This window comes from Lepidothrix coronata, unplaced genomic scaffold, assembly GCF_001604755.1.
Source record: "Lepidothrix coronata isolate B3197 unplaced genomic scaffold, Lepidothrix_coronata-1.0 Scaffold123, whole genome shotgun sequence".
Classification (NCBI taxonomy): Eukaryota; Metazoa; Chordata; class Aves; order Passeriformes; family Pipridae; genus Lepidothrix; species Lepidothrix coronata.
Window position 1 is genome coordinate 514,528 of NW_016690303.1, and position 15,943 is coordinate 530,470.

Here is a 15,943-nt window from a genome sequence, read left to right on the forward strand (position 1 = left end):
TTTAAGCATATAAAGAATCCAAAGCAATAGTCTTGCAATGGGGAAGCTGTCAGGATTGATTAACAGAGGATGGAAAGCAGCATTCTTTCATATTGTACTCTTCTGGTTTTATTTTGGGACACAATGCCTTCATTAGTTCTTAGACATGCTTGTTTGGGGTAGTCCTTCGATAAAAAATGTGTCCTGTTCACTGGCATGATTGAATGGAGAGGAGTGATGTTTTGTTTAAACTATAGGAGTACCATGGGGAAACCAAGTATGAGATGGACTTCAATATCAAACACAGTAGGAAGAAAATGAGCAAAGAGCTCAGTTCAGGTGTCAGCTGAAAAGAACCCACAGCAACACATCTGCCAGGGCAGATATCATAAGACTGTGAGCATGTTTGTTTGATTGGAAATTACTAATTTTTAAGTTTAGCAATAGATATTTTCAAAAAGGTATATTTGCCAGTTTAAAATCTTTTCTGAAAATTCAGATCAAATCCTGATATTGCAAATATTTTTGCATTTTCTTATCTGTAAGTGGGAAAAAGTACTTAAAACAGATTTGAGCACAGAGAGAATAATAACAAGAAATCAAAGCTTTAGATAGCACCTGAGTTCAGTAAAGAGCCTCAGCTACTGTGAGTGAAATTTCACTGCTAGTGAAACCTACTTTACCTATTTCACTGGTTTATATGTTTGCAAACTGTAAAATAAACTACTGTGACAGCTTGAATATTTCTGGTGGGAATAATGTATCATAAAAAATAAGGTCTTTTTAGGACTGCCAGTTAAACCAAGTTAAGAAATAAATCTGAATTTTAAATGCATAGATGCTCCTGAAACATTCAAAGTCTGTATGCTTATTCCAGAACAATACTTTTTTCCTCATTAATTTATGTGGTCTGTTTTTCTGGGATAGGCTGTTACTGTATGGAACACTCAGAAAAAAACAGGTGTTAAGGAAAATGTAAATATTGATTGACTGAAACCAGTAAAGAGTGGTCTCAAACTTGTTTCTTCCCGTGCTAAAGGAAGGGACATAGGAAAGGAAATGAAACTTAAATACTTACACAGTTGGAGATTTAAAGTATTCATCATGTTGGAAAGGAAGCATTTAAAATTTCTAAGGTCAGCAGAAATACAGACTTTCTTAGGGACACCCATCCCCCTCAGGTAGCTGAGCGGTTATGGCTGGAAAATGTTTCCTTTTCTAGCAGACTGCAAGGATGCTCCTGACTCTTTTTAATACTCCCACAGGCCCAGGGGGGCTCTGAGGCAAGGTGGGCACCACTGCCCAGAGTGGGTGACAGCCCCAGTGCTGCTCCCCGCTCTCCAGCAAGCCACTGCCCTCAAGTGAGCCATCCCTGCAGCTCACAGCCCTGCACATTCACACAACACCATTTTTGTCAATAGTGGTGTGGGAGTGAGGGGCTTCTTCCCATTTAGCTGCCTCCACTGGAGAAGGAGGCCTGTGAACTCAGTGTGCAGCAGTCACTTCCACTTGTGCAGCTAAGCCTGGCAGACCTTTGACACAGCATTCTGGGTCTCACACCTCCAAATACCCTCAGTCAGGAGTGGGAGATCCTCTCAGAAGAGGAACAGAGACTAGAAAACTGAGATGAAAAGGAGAAAGGTAGACAAAAGGACAGCAGAGACTTTACTAAATATTGCAAGTCAATATTGATTTAATTTTTAATGAAAGTCCAAGTTGACTGGAAAGTTCATTATGTCTGAATTGTAGCTTTCATCCTTCAGCATTTAAAGCCTCAAGGAAAATTACCAAATGAAAGACCTAATAACTTTCATGTTCTATTTCAAGAAACAGAAGACAAGTCTTGTGGGACTTACTCATCACCTACTGCAGAATGAACACTGCTATTCCCTCGGCTTGCTTCTGCAATCCCTTCGGGCTCTCAGAAGCAAATAACAAGCAGTAGTACAAGAGCCACATGGGCAACCATGAAACATCAGACAGCTCTTCCTCAGCTGGAGGCACCAAGCTCATTCATTGTATTTTAGCCCACAGATTCAAGCTTGCTATTTGCCTGTGTAGGCTAGGAAAACCCAACCAAGTGTATACACAGAAATAATAACAGTACAACTTGAAGGGATGGAGGAGGACATTTCTTGGTCACACTCATAGCAGCTCTATTGAACTCTGGTTTGTAATTGAGAAAGCAAGCTCAGTGTCCTGGGCACGTAGTCAGCTTATGTATTCTTGACTTATTTTGGCTGTTGAGCTGTAGAAGTTTGGTGTAAGCTTAAAATAGAGGCAATTCTGCAAGAAAAGTATGTTTTCTGACATTTTATTCTTTCTTGGTTAACCAAAAGTATGTGAATGCTCCCAGTCTTGTTGGGCCACTGGGCTCTTCTAATTATCATGCATTTCATTTCTGTCTTCAACAGAAAACCTTTCTCAAAGAAACCTGCATAAGGTAGTGTCCTAGTTAGAACAGCTGGGACCAGTTCATCGCTGTGTGGGTGTAACCCAAACTGTGTATTCTACACCCTCCATGCCATTTTCCAGAAACTGTTAACAATAGACCATTTACATCAGCTGCCCAGAGTACACCTGGCCCTGCAGGCTATAAACTGCTTGTTAAGAGGCCTGTGAGATTAGGAGGATGCTCCTGTCCTCACACCCAGGACTCACAATCACCCATTGTGGAACTCCCCACCCTGGGGGAGGTACTGGGCATTCCTGCCTAAACCTGAGGGTGTATAATTTTAGGTCTTGAGATTTCTGGTACCATTCATTGGATGCAGAGGAGGACTAGAACCTCGACCAGACTGCAATCACTACCCTTGATCAGACTGTGACAGCACTCTCACCAACAGGTTTTCCCTCTCCTTTTACTCTGGACTCAGGGGGACCACGGGCTAGGCATGGGGCAGGGGCCAGTGAACACCACTCTGTTCATGCCCCAGGGAGCTGAGTTATATATCTGGGTTTTGTGGGTTAAACCAATTGTTTGTCCATATAATTGTATTTATGGTATTATTTTTATTAAATTGTAACTCTGATTTATAATCTCTTTGGAGTTGGGTTCATTTCTCCTGCCGGTTTACCTTTAAACCAGAACAGGTAGGCAGAAGATGGGAGTAGGTATGACTCCTGAGAAAGTTAAATGGTACCAGAATTTTGCCTATTTCTGTACCTCATGACTTCATTTTTTTTGTACATTATAGAAATATTACCAAATGATAAAATTAGTTACCATTAAAAAAATTATAGCTGTTTTGCTAGGTTTCCTTAAATTACCATGATACTATATTAGGCCACAGATCACCTTTGCCTGACTATGCAGCAGAACTTTCAATCCTCACTTTTCTTCCAGCTTACTGATACCAGGAACTGGTATTTTTGTGTAGTGGAATCCATACCCAGCATGGCCCAAAAGACTGCCTCCTTGTCCAGAAATGGAATCTTATGGATATTCTTTTAAAACTAATAGTGGAACTTCTCTGATGATGACAGGCTTCTCTCTGACACAGGTTACTTACAGGATCCTATTTCCCTGGACATTAATTATTTGAAACTTTTGTCAACCCTAAGCTCTCCTTGTCTGACATATCCCTGGGCCAGGCACCTTCTTGAAGCCTGGAGCTGAGCTCCTTTTTCTATTTTGCTCTGTAACATTTTTGCTGATTTTCTTTACTACATTATCATCACCATTAAACAAAGGCAGCAGTGTAACTCCAACACCTTCATCCCTATTATTCAAAGAACTTAGCAGATGTATCCACACTTTCATAGTAAACGAGTTTAGTATTTTCTTGAGCTCGGTCTTAAATGTTAGTGGTTTGTTGCACCAGTCCCAGTGATTTTTCTGACCCTGCTCTCTTTCCTCCATCCTAACATTAAGCTGAAACTTATTCTTCAAGTCTGTCCAGCTTGTGGTTTAGACCTTGGGTTGTTCTGCTAACTGGCCCCTGAGCTTTTCCGAGCTGCAGAGCTCTGCGTATCTACACAAGTGCTAGTGTCAGCACACTGTGTTCTACCAGCTTAAAATCTCTCAAACTCTTTCTCGTTTTTTCTATCTATGCATAGTTGTCTTTGGATAAAAGCCATGCTAGCAGTGGTGCAATGGGACAATCAAAGCTAACTGCAGCAGGAATGACACCATGGAGGAAATGGTAGTTGTGATGGCCTAAGGATATGATTCAACAACACACCAATCAGGTGTAACAGCTCTTTGCCTCCAAAAGAGGAGCTCTCCCACCCCTGCTTCCTTCCTTCCATTCCTGCTCACAGATGCATGGTCTGTAGCTTGTTCTGCAAGCATCTGAAATCATCAGTGTAGAACTGCCACAGCTCTGCTGCATGAAGAGGCAGCTGATGTGCTGTAAAAAAATGGCAGGAAAATGTACTCTCTGCACTTCAAGGCACAGCAGTATGTTGGATCATTCCCAAGGAAGCAGAACAGGGCAGGGAAATCTAGGCTCTGAAGATAAAAACATGAAAGACCTTATAGAGCCTGTGAAATACAACGATAGTGTAACAGCCCCCTAAGAGCTCAAAGTTATCATCAGAGGTTTTTGGTCCTTGTGTTTAATTGAGTAAAGTGCAAAAAGAAGACTGCCAATCATTATGGAGGTCTTGGACTCAGAGATGGAGTCCAATATGCCTTTAGGACTCCAGTTCTTGGAAAATGGAAACAACCCCAAGCTGCATCTCCCCAAAGAGAAACCAAGTTGCTGAAATATTATATCAATGGATCAATAATAATATTCCTGGAGTTGCCATACTAATTTTCTTCATTTGGTTGAAGCATTTCTGTGTCTTTTAACAAAGTACATTCTGCACTTCCACTTCCTCCGTGGCAGAAAAACTTCTGATATATTCGATTCTTTAATTGATAAAGTGTTTAGGTCTCTGCTTCACAAGGACTTCAGCCAGCAAAATATCATGGAATCACAGAACCATAGAATGGTTTGGTCAAAAAGGGACCTTTAAAGACCATCTAGTCCACCCCTATTGCTGTGAACATAAACACTTTCCGCTAGACCAGGTTGCTCAAAGCCCCATGCACTCCAACCTTCACCTCCAGGGATGGGGCATCCACAGCTTCTCTGGGCAACCTGTTCCAGTGCCCTTATGGTGAAAAAATTCCTCCTTATAGCTAATATAAATCTAATCTAAGTCACATATAACTGTTCATTATTACTGAGTATGCATACAGGTATGAATACAGCAAGTTATTGTAGGACAGGAGTATGGCGGCCTTAATTTGTACAAGAAAACTTTCATCTGGAAAAGTAAAGGCTGCAGGAATTACCGGCTGAAAATCAGACTAAACATATGGAGATTTCATAAATACTGACCCAAGTCTTTTGTTGCTGTCTCTAGCTTTAATGACAACAGATCATGTTGAAATCTTGTGTAAATTATTTATAAAATTTTTATTTATCTAAGACACATTTATGTCTTCTCTAATTGTGTTATACACGGTCTCCTTTGAAGCAATTACACAGTTTACATTTTGATTAATTAACTAAATATCATAACAAAAACCCTAAAACAGTTTGAAAAATAATTTCATCAAACAAGACTTGAAATTGTATTCTTTTAACAAGGCTGATTATCTTCTCAAATGAATGCCTTGGGACTCAGAGCAAACAATACATCAAACAGACAGAAGCCTCTTAATTGCATCCCAAACACACAGACTATGCTGGTCACTAAAGCAGAATTGAATTTCTCCTTAGGTATTATCTTCCCACCACCAGTCACTACAGCTACAGCAAAATTCTTGTTTAAACTATATATATATAACACTTTTTACAAAAGATGCCACTGTGTTACGTTTCAGTTGATGAATACAGATGGTATGCCAGTCAGTCACAAATGAGTTTTGACACATTGCAGCAGCTCCTGCCTCATAAATAAAACACAGGGTTTGGTCACTGAAAAAACGCAGGGCATGATAAACCATCTATCAACCAGCGCAGATTTCCCCATTCTCTTCCTTGTCAGTGAGCAAGGCTTGTCACTGGAATCTCTACCACGGCTGAACCAGTCACTAGTGAAATTATAGTGGGTGTGTGTGCAGCAACCTGCAACATATTCCACCACTGCCTAAACTCTCCCCTCCATTTTCAGATTAAAAAAAATGACAAAATATTTTCTAAATATATATAGTATACTATCCATGTTCTGGATATTTATAGGATGCCAGAAAAAAATGCTTTTGGCTTTAAGCTGACTTTTAAAAATATTCATCTGGGGAGAATTTGCAACTGTGGTAGATCATTAAAGGTCTCTGGCTACCTTGTTTATTTTCCTTTGCATAATTTCGTCTGCCTTGGTTGTGATGAGATCCAGTGTGTTGATGCTGCAAAGCTCAGTGGTTTTGTTTATATACATAGTCAGTCTCAAAACCTGGCATATTGCTAATAAAAAAGTATGGGAAAATATTTTCAAATTCCAAAATAATGATTTGAAAGGCTGACAGTATTATGGCTATCTAGAAATTACACTGAGTAGTAAAGTCTACACTATATGGAGTAACAGCTGAGGATCAATACAGCTCCAAATTAGGAAGCTCAAAGCAATACCTGTGACAACTGGCATCTTTGTATTTTCTATGACCTGTGCAATGACAATTTCACTCTTTACAGCTGGTGCAAATTATCTGAATTACTGTTGTAGCAGAATCATTACTACTAAAATGTCTAACTTACATAAACAAAAACCTTATATTAAATATAAAATGAGACTGATATTAGAGAAAGTAAAGGAAATTAGGATTTTTAGCACATACTGCTCTCTGAATATTCCCAGAAGTTTGTGGGTACCAAATATGTGATTATACAATCGCTGTAATAAATGCAGCTGTGTTTATTTCACTGCATGAATCAGACAAACTGTACAAGCTAAGCATTGGTGTCTTGTTCATAAATCAGTAAAAAAAATGTAGCACTGTATGCAAGATATACTCAGACCTTTTTTCTGTTCCAAGTGTTTTCAGACTTGGCAGAGTACACGTTCCTTAGAGGACTATGAACATGCCCAATTTTAAGCATTTCTAGCAAAATCATTTTTCAGTTAGTTCAAGAAAAAACATATTAATTCCTTGTTTAATAGCATAGGAATCAACTTTTAAATACAGTGAAATCCAGCTAAAAAAGTTCTGTTTAGTTTTGCTTAAAAATGGGGTGAAAGAAAGTGTAAAGAATTTCAGCCTATTTCCTTTCAGGAATAGCTTCTCTAGAAGAAAAAAAAAAGTTGACTGTATTTGAGCATCCTTCCAGGAGTCTCCATTTTTATCTCCTCCCAAAAGTTTGCGAATTTAGTCCCTGATTGTACATACACAGAAAAAAGAAATAAAACCCAAACAAACCCAAAAAAACAGTGTCAATGATGCTGCTTTGGTTCTTTGCTGGGTCAGTTTTTCTGTGCTTTGCATTTAATGATAGTTACAACTGCAGTTTTGACTACTAACACAATCCTCGTGATCCACAACCAAAACATGTAATGCATATAGTCAGTTGTTTTCCACTGAAGTCTATAACTTTTTATAATTCTTTCCATATAGTTGGGGTTTTTTTTAATATACCTTTAAAAGGAAGTCTTATTTAAACCCATGATTCTATTATAATTAATTTAAAGAAAGCTTAAAATAGAATCCTTCTCATTAACATCTACTGCACTATAATTAACTATTAGTCTATATACAATTGCCTTCAGTGAAACAGTGCTGCTTGCATGCCCACTGTATTCCATCATGTATTTAAGCCTTAAACAGTTTTCTCTGGAGGCCATCTTTATTCTGCAGGAATACAGTGCCCACCGTCACAGGTATCCTTTTTGGAGATGAGACCTCTTGCTGCTGTTTCTCTTTCATATTTCCAATGCAAAGAAAAATGCTTCAGGTATTTATTTTTGCCTTTGCTAATTAGAGCTATTGGAGTAAAATGATATTAAAAAGAAAACTTAAGAATACCATTTAGTGTCTGTATTGCTTGGAAATAGTTTTCTGTACAGATTGTGTACACTTATTCTCTTTAGGGAATGGATTTTTGTTTGGTTTTAGTTCCGCATTTGTATATATCTAACAAAACAGAGTATGAAATTACAAACATGCTTTCCAATGTCTGTTTGAGAGAACAGACATTTAGTCAGTGGAACTTCTCAGCAATATGTCTTCTAGCCTGGAAAAAAACAGTCACTCGATGCTCTTAAAACATCGAAGCAGTTGTATTTGTACTCAGCCACCAAGCTACAGAGGGGGAAGGGAATTCAATTTCCCAAGCAACACAAAGAAATTACTTGAGGCCAACTACAAATCTGACCAGGAAAAATTGCAGACTGCAAATAACTCACAGGCCTACTTTATTGCTATGATAACAATCTAAGTTATATTTCTAGAATATAACTTTATTTCTATAACTGTAAATATAAGAGATATATTTCATGCTCTTAGCACATTCAGTAAAGGGAGCCTAGCTGCTTGCCTTCACAGTTCTTTGCAGGCATGATCTTCACAGATCATCTCACTTAGAAAAATTACTGGATCTTCTTGAGTTGAATTGAAGCTTCCAAATGAGACCTGTAATTTTGCATATGGAGTTTACCATTACAAAACAAAAAAAAGCATATTCGAGCATACTGTGTGGCTTAACAAGAAAATTGTAAGTTTGCCTGCTTTTGTTTTACGCCAAATTATCCATAAAAAAAGTTCACCTACAAATTCTTTCCTGTAAGCTATGAGTTCACCCTTGCCCATGATGCCAGCAGAACCTTTGACAAAAATTATGGTGGATCATGTAGCACAGGCTATCTAACTGCTTCCTTTTTCTTTTTCCTCTTCTGTCTTGTATTCATTTGTTGCATCGTCTGTGTGGTAGGAATTGCATTTATTTGCTCCCTGAATTTGTAGAGAGTTTCACACCATTGAGATTCTTGGCCATGACTTTCAGAGGTGTGTGCTGTACACACTACAGGTGAAGCTGAAATTTAAAGTTAAACTTTATTTACTGGACCTTCCCTAGCATGCCTGTGTTACTCTGTACTAGTAATACTGTTCAGTGGCACTTCATAGAGAGAATGTGATTAGTAGTTCCTCCTACTGACATTAAGTGTAAACACTGGTAAAGAAAATAAAACCGTTTTTGTAGGCCCTTAGCCAAATTATTAAAACAATTGAGAAAGTATTTTATTTCAATTGTGATCTTAAGACTGTTTGGTTTTTGGTTTTGTTTTGTTTTTTCCTGCAAGGTCTTTCTCCTCTTGTGATAAATTACTGAACAGTTTAAAAAACAAGCTACAGAAAAAAAAGATGCTCTGTGGTTCTTTGTGCTATGAGCTGCATGTTCTATCTTGTACTAAATTAATCATAAACTGTTCAATATTTAAAAGGGGAAAAGAGCAGGTGCCTGCCAGGAACAGGTGTTAAAAATTTTAGGTTAAATAAAATCCAACAATCCTTTCCACACATTATTTCCATAATATACATCAGAAAACATACTCTGCACTCATACATCCCCAGCTGTGCATGTGTCATATCTCTTCTGATCTGGTCTTGGTTTTAGAATTTATTTTCCATTTTGGTTCACAGTTTTGCTGACTTTCATGGAATTCTGTAAACACCATGTTGCCGATCTTAGAGTGATTGTAAACATCATTACATTTATAGTGAGTAGCCCGATGAGTACCTGCAAAAATAATTCAACAGGCTGCCCAAGGATGAAGAATCCACCTAACATTTATTTTGATTTATTTTAAAACCTCATATGAAATTCATCATTGTCTACTATTGAACATGAACGCAGGAGTAGTATCATATTATCCCAGCCTTTTCTCAAGTCTATTAATGGGTTATTTGAGTCCCGTGAGAAAGGTTATTATGATAAAAATAATGAAATGGTTTGATAGATGGAATCATTTGATTATAATATATTTTAACATGTGAAAAAGCACTGTCCAAACAAGACAATCATGCAAGATGGAAATTAGTTATCATCCTTCAGAAAACCCTACTCTTTTTACAACATACCAGCATCTAAAGCCATGGAAACACTTTTGAAATAATTCTAAAGGAGAACACATTATACACTAGGGAACTACCAGGGCATTTATCAATAATCTTAGTTTTAAATCCATGACAGAGTCTGAAAACTTGTATTAGGTTTGGAACTGTACCTGAAATACTGGTTGTGCTGGCAGAGCCAATGATAGACTTTTTATTTTTCCATCTGGAGCACTGGGATTGTTAAAACAATTAATGTGTAGCTCTAAAGTGCTTTTTCATTGGAGAACTTGAATGCATATTACAAATATTTAAATATTTAAAGGAGGGCAAATGGATCTGTACAGTAGCTTCTATATCTATTGAACACATATAGCATATTAGAATGTTTTTACATAACTAAAAACTGTGTAAGGAAAACCTCCTTCACTAAGATTGTAATGCAGTGCTGGAACAAGTAATCTGCATCAGTGATGGAGTCTCCATTTTTGAAGGTTTCAAGGCCTGGCCAGACAAAGCCACAGATGGCCTGACAGGAGGCTGTGATACAGGATATTTGTGTAGTTTTTATCTTGCAAGTTTTACAAGATAGGCTGGATAAAGCCCTGGGAACCTGGACTGTGCATGTAGTTGACCTCCTTTGACTTGGAGACCTCATGATTTCTCTTACAAGATGAATTACCCTATGATGTTTGACCTTGAGAGGTGCTTTTCAACCACTATTACTTCCATGACACTGTAAATATGAAATCCAGACTAACTAGTGGACACATTAGTAACATTCTTTAAACAGTTTTCCATGCATATAAAGAAATCAGGTTTGTTTGTTTGTTTTCTGGAGACAAGACCACAGCATACATCCCAGGGCTCCATCCAGGAGCTGAAGACACAGCTGGAGACCCTTAGCTTAGGCAGGAATTGAAGGCCCTGAGCTGAGCTGAAGTGGGGCTCCTGGGCCCATGGGCAGTGGAGGGGGGGGGTCCCAGGTGGAGTTGGACAGGGCCATTGAGACCCTGGAGGCCTAGTTTTTGGTGTGACTGCCACTTTCCAAGTGATTCAGCAAGTCTCTTCTGTTTCTCCCTCCTTCTTCACCTTGTTACTATGTTCTGGGTGTCTGAATCACCTTAGTGCTGGCCCAAGGAGGTGATTTATCCAACACCCACATTCTGGCAAAAGATTTGTTTAGTTTTTAAGCAGGTCATGTATTTAATGTCTTAGTAGCTAATCAAGTATTGATTTTTTGCAGTAAGAACACTTTATAAGCACATAATACTGGTGGGGGTTTTAAACTGCTTGCTCTCATGTGTAATAGCACTGACTTCAATGGACTATTCATGCTAGAGATGTGGAGAGTGTTCAGCAATAATACAGAAGTCTAAATATTTATATATGCTTATATTACCTCACTTAGCCCAGTGGTAGAGGGGAGAGAGAGAGAGAGAGAGAGAGAATGTAACATGTTGACATGTTTTCAGTGACATTTCTTGAGGATATACCTGTCAACATTCTGTAAAGCAGAATACACATGTGCCTAACCCACGCAATTCTACATCCATATTAATACAGTTATACATATAATTAATTATATGTATAATTTCTACTCTGCTGCATTGTTCTGCACATTTAGGTGGCTGATAGATACATACACACCTTGTTATGCTGCTCCTTGCAAACCAGCAGTAAGTACTTTACCTCCTGTGAACAGGTATGTCCCAGACTGTGCTCTTTTCTGGAAGGTGATGCTACAGCAATGTCATGCTTCCATGAGTACAAGGTGCCACCCTGTGAAGTATATCCAAGATTAATTATAGAAGCTAAAGAACCCAATGCTTTCATCACTGCCTTGGAAACCTTTATAACCAGCTTGCCATCTCATGTCAACTGAATAGCATTTTCAGAAAGAAGAATCTGATTTTATTTTGCATGCATATCTCAATGCAAGGTACAGACTTAACTTCTTCCAAGTTCTTCTTCAAAGCACTTTCAAGGGTGGGCCTCTAGTTTGTCAGGAGATATACATGTAAATAAAATCAGATTCAACTAACTTTTTAATTTGCTGCTTTAACAATAACATTGTTGCTATTATAACACTGTTACCCTTGGAGCACCTCAGTCAAGGAGTATATACAAATGCTACTGTAATGCTTGGTAGAGTTGTCAGAAAAAAAGCCTTATAAAGGAAGAAGAAAGCCTTTTCTGGACTGTGAATCATTACCACAATACAAAATTATACAAAAGCTCAGAAAAATGGAGATGATCCAAACCACATTTTTTTCTCCCTCCTGGTGAATGTATGATATCCTTATTTGATTCAAGGCAACAGTGTTATCTGCAATAGGATTTGTAATATCAAATAAAGACCATGTGACTTGTGATTATTTAATACTTATTATTATCTTTTATAAGAAATTAATTTTTCACTATAAAATTACTTTCACTACTAAAACATAAAGTCCGATGCTTTCCCAATTATCTGCCCTTGTAGGCTCTGCTAAATCAGATATACAAGTAGCAGAGACACCTTAATAATAATTCTAATGTGATATAGTCTACAGTGATAAGAAATGCACTTGGAGCAAAGCATTACCTGCATGCTAAAATTAATTGCATGTCTTTCTGGGGTATTTGATCCCTCCTACTGAGAGACTAGACTGAAGCAGGGTTAACTGTGGAATCCAACTGCTTTCTGAATATAAAAGTAATTCTATTTTAAAATTGCTTAGTGATGGAAAGATTTCCCCTTAATTTAAAAGCAGACCATCAGATGTATTTCAAACACTTTGCTAGAAACAAAGGACACCCAGTCACCTTCCATCCAAACTGTCAAACCTCTTTGCTTTATTCTGCATGCACAGAACACCTTTAATCACAGGGGGAAAAACAAACCCCACTTCTATATATCAATGGCAAGGTGGGTACATTTGCTTGGTCATATAGCATGTGAGAAATGGAGCTGAATGAACACAAACATTTCCAAAGTTACTCTGCAGAAACACTATTTATATTTATCTCATACAAATCTCCCAAATATCTACACGATTCTGTCTGTAAGACTTGCTTTTTCCCCTTTTTGCAGTCTTCCATATATATATGTATACACATATATGTATGTGTGTAAATGAGGATTCTCCTTGGGCAGGCCTGTGGCTGGGAATTTGTGTCTGGCTTACAGTCTGTGTGAATTTTGCTGGCTCTTGTTTCCCTGTAATGCATGCCAAACCAGACATCAGAAGCCATTTGTATTAAAGAATCAACTGTTTTGGCTTTTGTACCTGCCCTTAAATCTTGTACCACCACCTTATTGTTTAATGCATCTCCAGTGTTATAGATTAGAGATTAATTTCTTTCTTCTCAGTTACTTACATGCAGACACCCTTAGGCTGTTTATTCCCACAGGTGATCTGTCAGTATACCACTGGTCTATCGCAGATATCTTTCAACAACACTGATCTTAATGCATTGGAGTTGATCCAGCTCCTCAGACTCAAACTGTGTCCTGTTGCATAGAATTACTTTCACTGCAGAGTGACCTTCAGTGAACATGCAGTCCCTGTCCTTCACCTGAGAGTCATTTCAAATGCAATCTCCCTTTGACAGCTCCCATTCTTGGACTCAAAGTGGCCATTGAGTCTCACAGCTGAACATGCTATGCAAGTCTTGATGAGGCACTGCCATCTAATAGCCCCTTAGGTCTAATTCAAGATCCATGAGAAGGTTCAGGATCAGGGTACAACTGGAGAATCATTCTCTTGATATCATCTAAGGTCTAGACAGAGATAGGCATGCATCCTAGCTGCACATCTGTTAAGCCATGAGATAGCTTCATATTGAGACATGTGCTTGCAAACACCAGTAAAGTTTTGGTTGATGTTTTCACTGTGGGTAATGCAGATCACGCCCCCTTTGCAGCTGGTGTGTGAATAATGTTTAAGAGTCTTCATCAGAAAACATATAGTTATGAACAATACACTTCTCAAGTGAAAACTAAGATCTCGGAGGTGGAAGAAATTCAAGTAGACAAGTTGTAGAGATACTTGATAAATTCATCTCTCTAGGCAGCAAACTACTGTCACATGGGGAAAACCAGCTTAGGCTACCAGCCACAGCTAGGAAACATGTGCCGAGCATTCGAGTCCACAAAGCCATCAATGATAAGGAGCACTGAGGAGACAAGTGATGATCAGAAATGCAATAGCGACAGCACCAGGAAATAGACTTGGTGGGGCTGAACTCGTTAATCACTAAGGCTAGGTAGGCACGCCCTGCTAATAATATTGCCTGCCTTGAAAATTAAGTTCCTGCAAGCCAACGACTCAGGACTGGAATCCAGGTCGGAAATGACACAGAGAGCTGCATCCAACTACACGTGGCAGCAGGGCCCCCGTTTAACTAAGATCAACAGCCGTCCTGGGCACATCTGTCGCGAGGATGAAGGCAGGTCCATCAGACCTGCGCCTTATCTCGGGTGCTTCCACAAGGAGAGCTCGAGTGCTGGGAAAGGAGCGGCCGCGGCGAGCTCCGGAGCGCGGGGTGCGCTGCCCTCTGCGGGCGGGGACCGGCACTGCCGGGGGGCCCGTCCCTCCCCGCACCCCCGCCAGGGGCACTGCGGGGACACCGGCACGGCCCCCAGTGCCGCGGGGGGACGGTCCCTCTGCCGACCGCTCCCAGCTTTCACCTCCCGGAGCTACAGAGTCACAGAATCAATTAGGTTGGGAAAGACCTCTGAGATCATCGAGTCCAACCTGTGACTCAACACACCTCCTCGTCAACTAGACCATGGCACTGAGAGCCACATCCAGGGTCAGTGACTCCATCACCTCCCTGGGCAGCCCGTTCCAATATCTAATCATGCTTTTGGTGAAGAAATTCTTCCTAATGACCAACCTAAACCTCCTCTGGTGCAGCTAAAGACCATGTCCTCTCGTCATCTTGAACTTGCTGTTCCACCGGTGGCATTTCTAGCCCATCATATCATGGCTAGGCTTCACGAACGAAGATTTGGGAAAGGCTCTATCCACATTTGTTACAAGCACGCTGGTGGCTAATGAGACCAATACGAGATAGGCATGTCCGATTGCAAAAGGCACAGCAGAAAGACTCCTTAGATGGTATGTTCTGCAGGACACGATTCTTTCTGCGTTGTCTTTTCTCCTCGAGAGTGATCCTGTGTTCTCAAAGGAAGCAGCAGCGTTATAGATGGTGTGTCTCCAGACCTCCCGATTTGAGGCCAGAGTAGACCAGTTATGTTGATCAATATGGCCAAGGCTGAGATGTTGTTTCAGGGAGTCCTTGTATCTTCTCTTTGGGGCTCCTCTCTTGTGGCAGGCGGTGGAAAGTTCTAGCCCATATGGCTCCATTTAAGGACTGAGCTCTTCCAGCATGTCCTCTCAGAGAGAATTCCTATTGCTGACCCCATCTGAAGATTCAGACGCCTCACACTGTCTGAGGATAATTTGCTGGAGGGTTCTGTTGCTGCCTGTGTAAGCACAGTTCAATTGGCTTTAAACTTGTGCTAAGAAACACAGGTAAGGAAGGCTACGAATGAGTCAACTTCCCGATTAGGGCTCCGTAAAGTCAAACGCACGAAGTTCCACCTAAACATGGGGAAGAACTTCCTTACATTGAGGGTGGCAGAGCACTGGAACAAGCTGCCCAGGGAGGTCGTGAAATTCTCCCTCTCTGGAGACATTCAAAACCCACCTGGACGTGTTCCTGTGTCACCTGTTCTAGGCGACCCTGCCTTGGCAGGGGGGTTGGACTGGATGATCTCCAGAGGTACCTTCCAACACCAACAATTGTGTCATTCTGTGATTTTCCGTACAGTGTAAGACACTCGTTTGAGGCACTCAGTGCTCAGGGTGATTAATGGTCTTGAAAAGCAAAAGCAGCTGACACCTTTTCAGTACCGAGCGGGTCGTGGCCGGTAACTACAGGCGGGAGATCGCGCAAGCAAAGGCAGGAGAGCACGGTGTCAGCTGGGAAAAG

The 15,943-nt window shown here is 40.0% G+C and overlaps 1 long non-coding RNA gene across 1 annotated transcript; it reads right to left on the minus strand.

The window, feature by feature from the left end:
- Positions 1–7,851: 7,851 nt before the first annotated feature.
- Positions 7,852–14,368, minus strand: LOC108502702. The gene is made up of 3 exons (XR_001876572.1): positions 13,322–14,368; positions 11,609–11,740; positions 7,852–8,539 (listed from the first exon to the last, which is right to left on the minus strand). It is a non-coding gene; the product is annotated as an uncharacterized LOC108502702 (long non-coding RNA).
- Between the last annotated feature and the right edge of the window lie 1,575 nt (positions 14,369–15,943).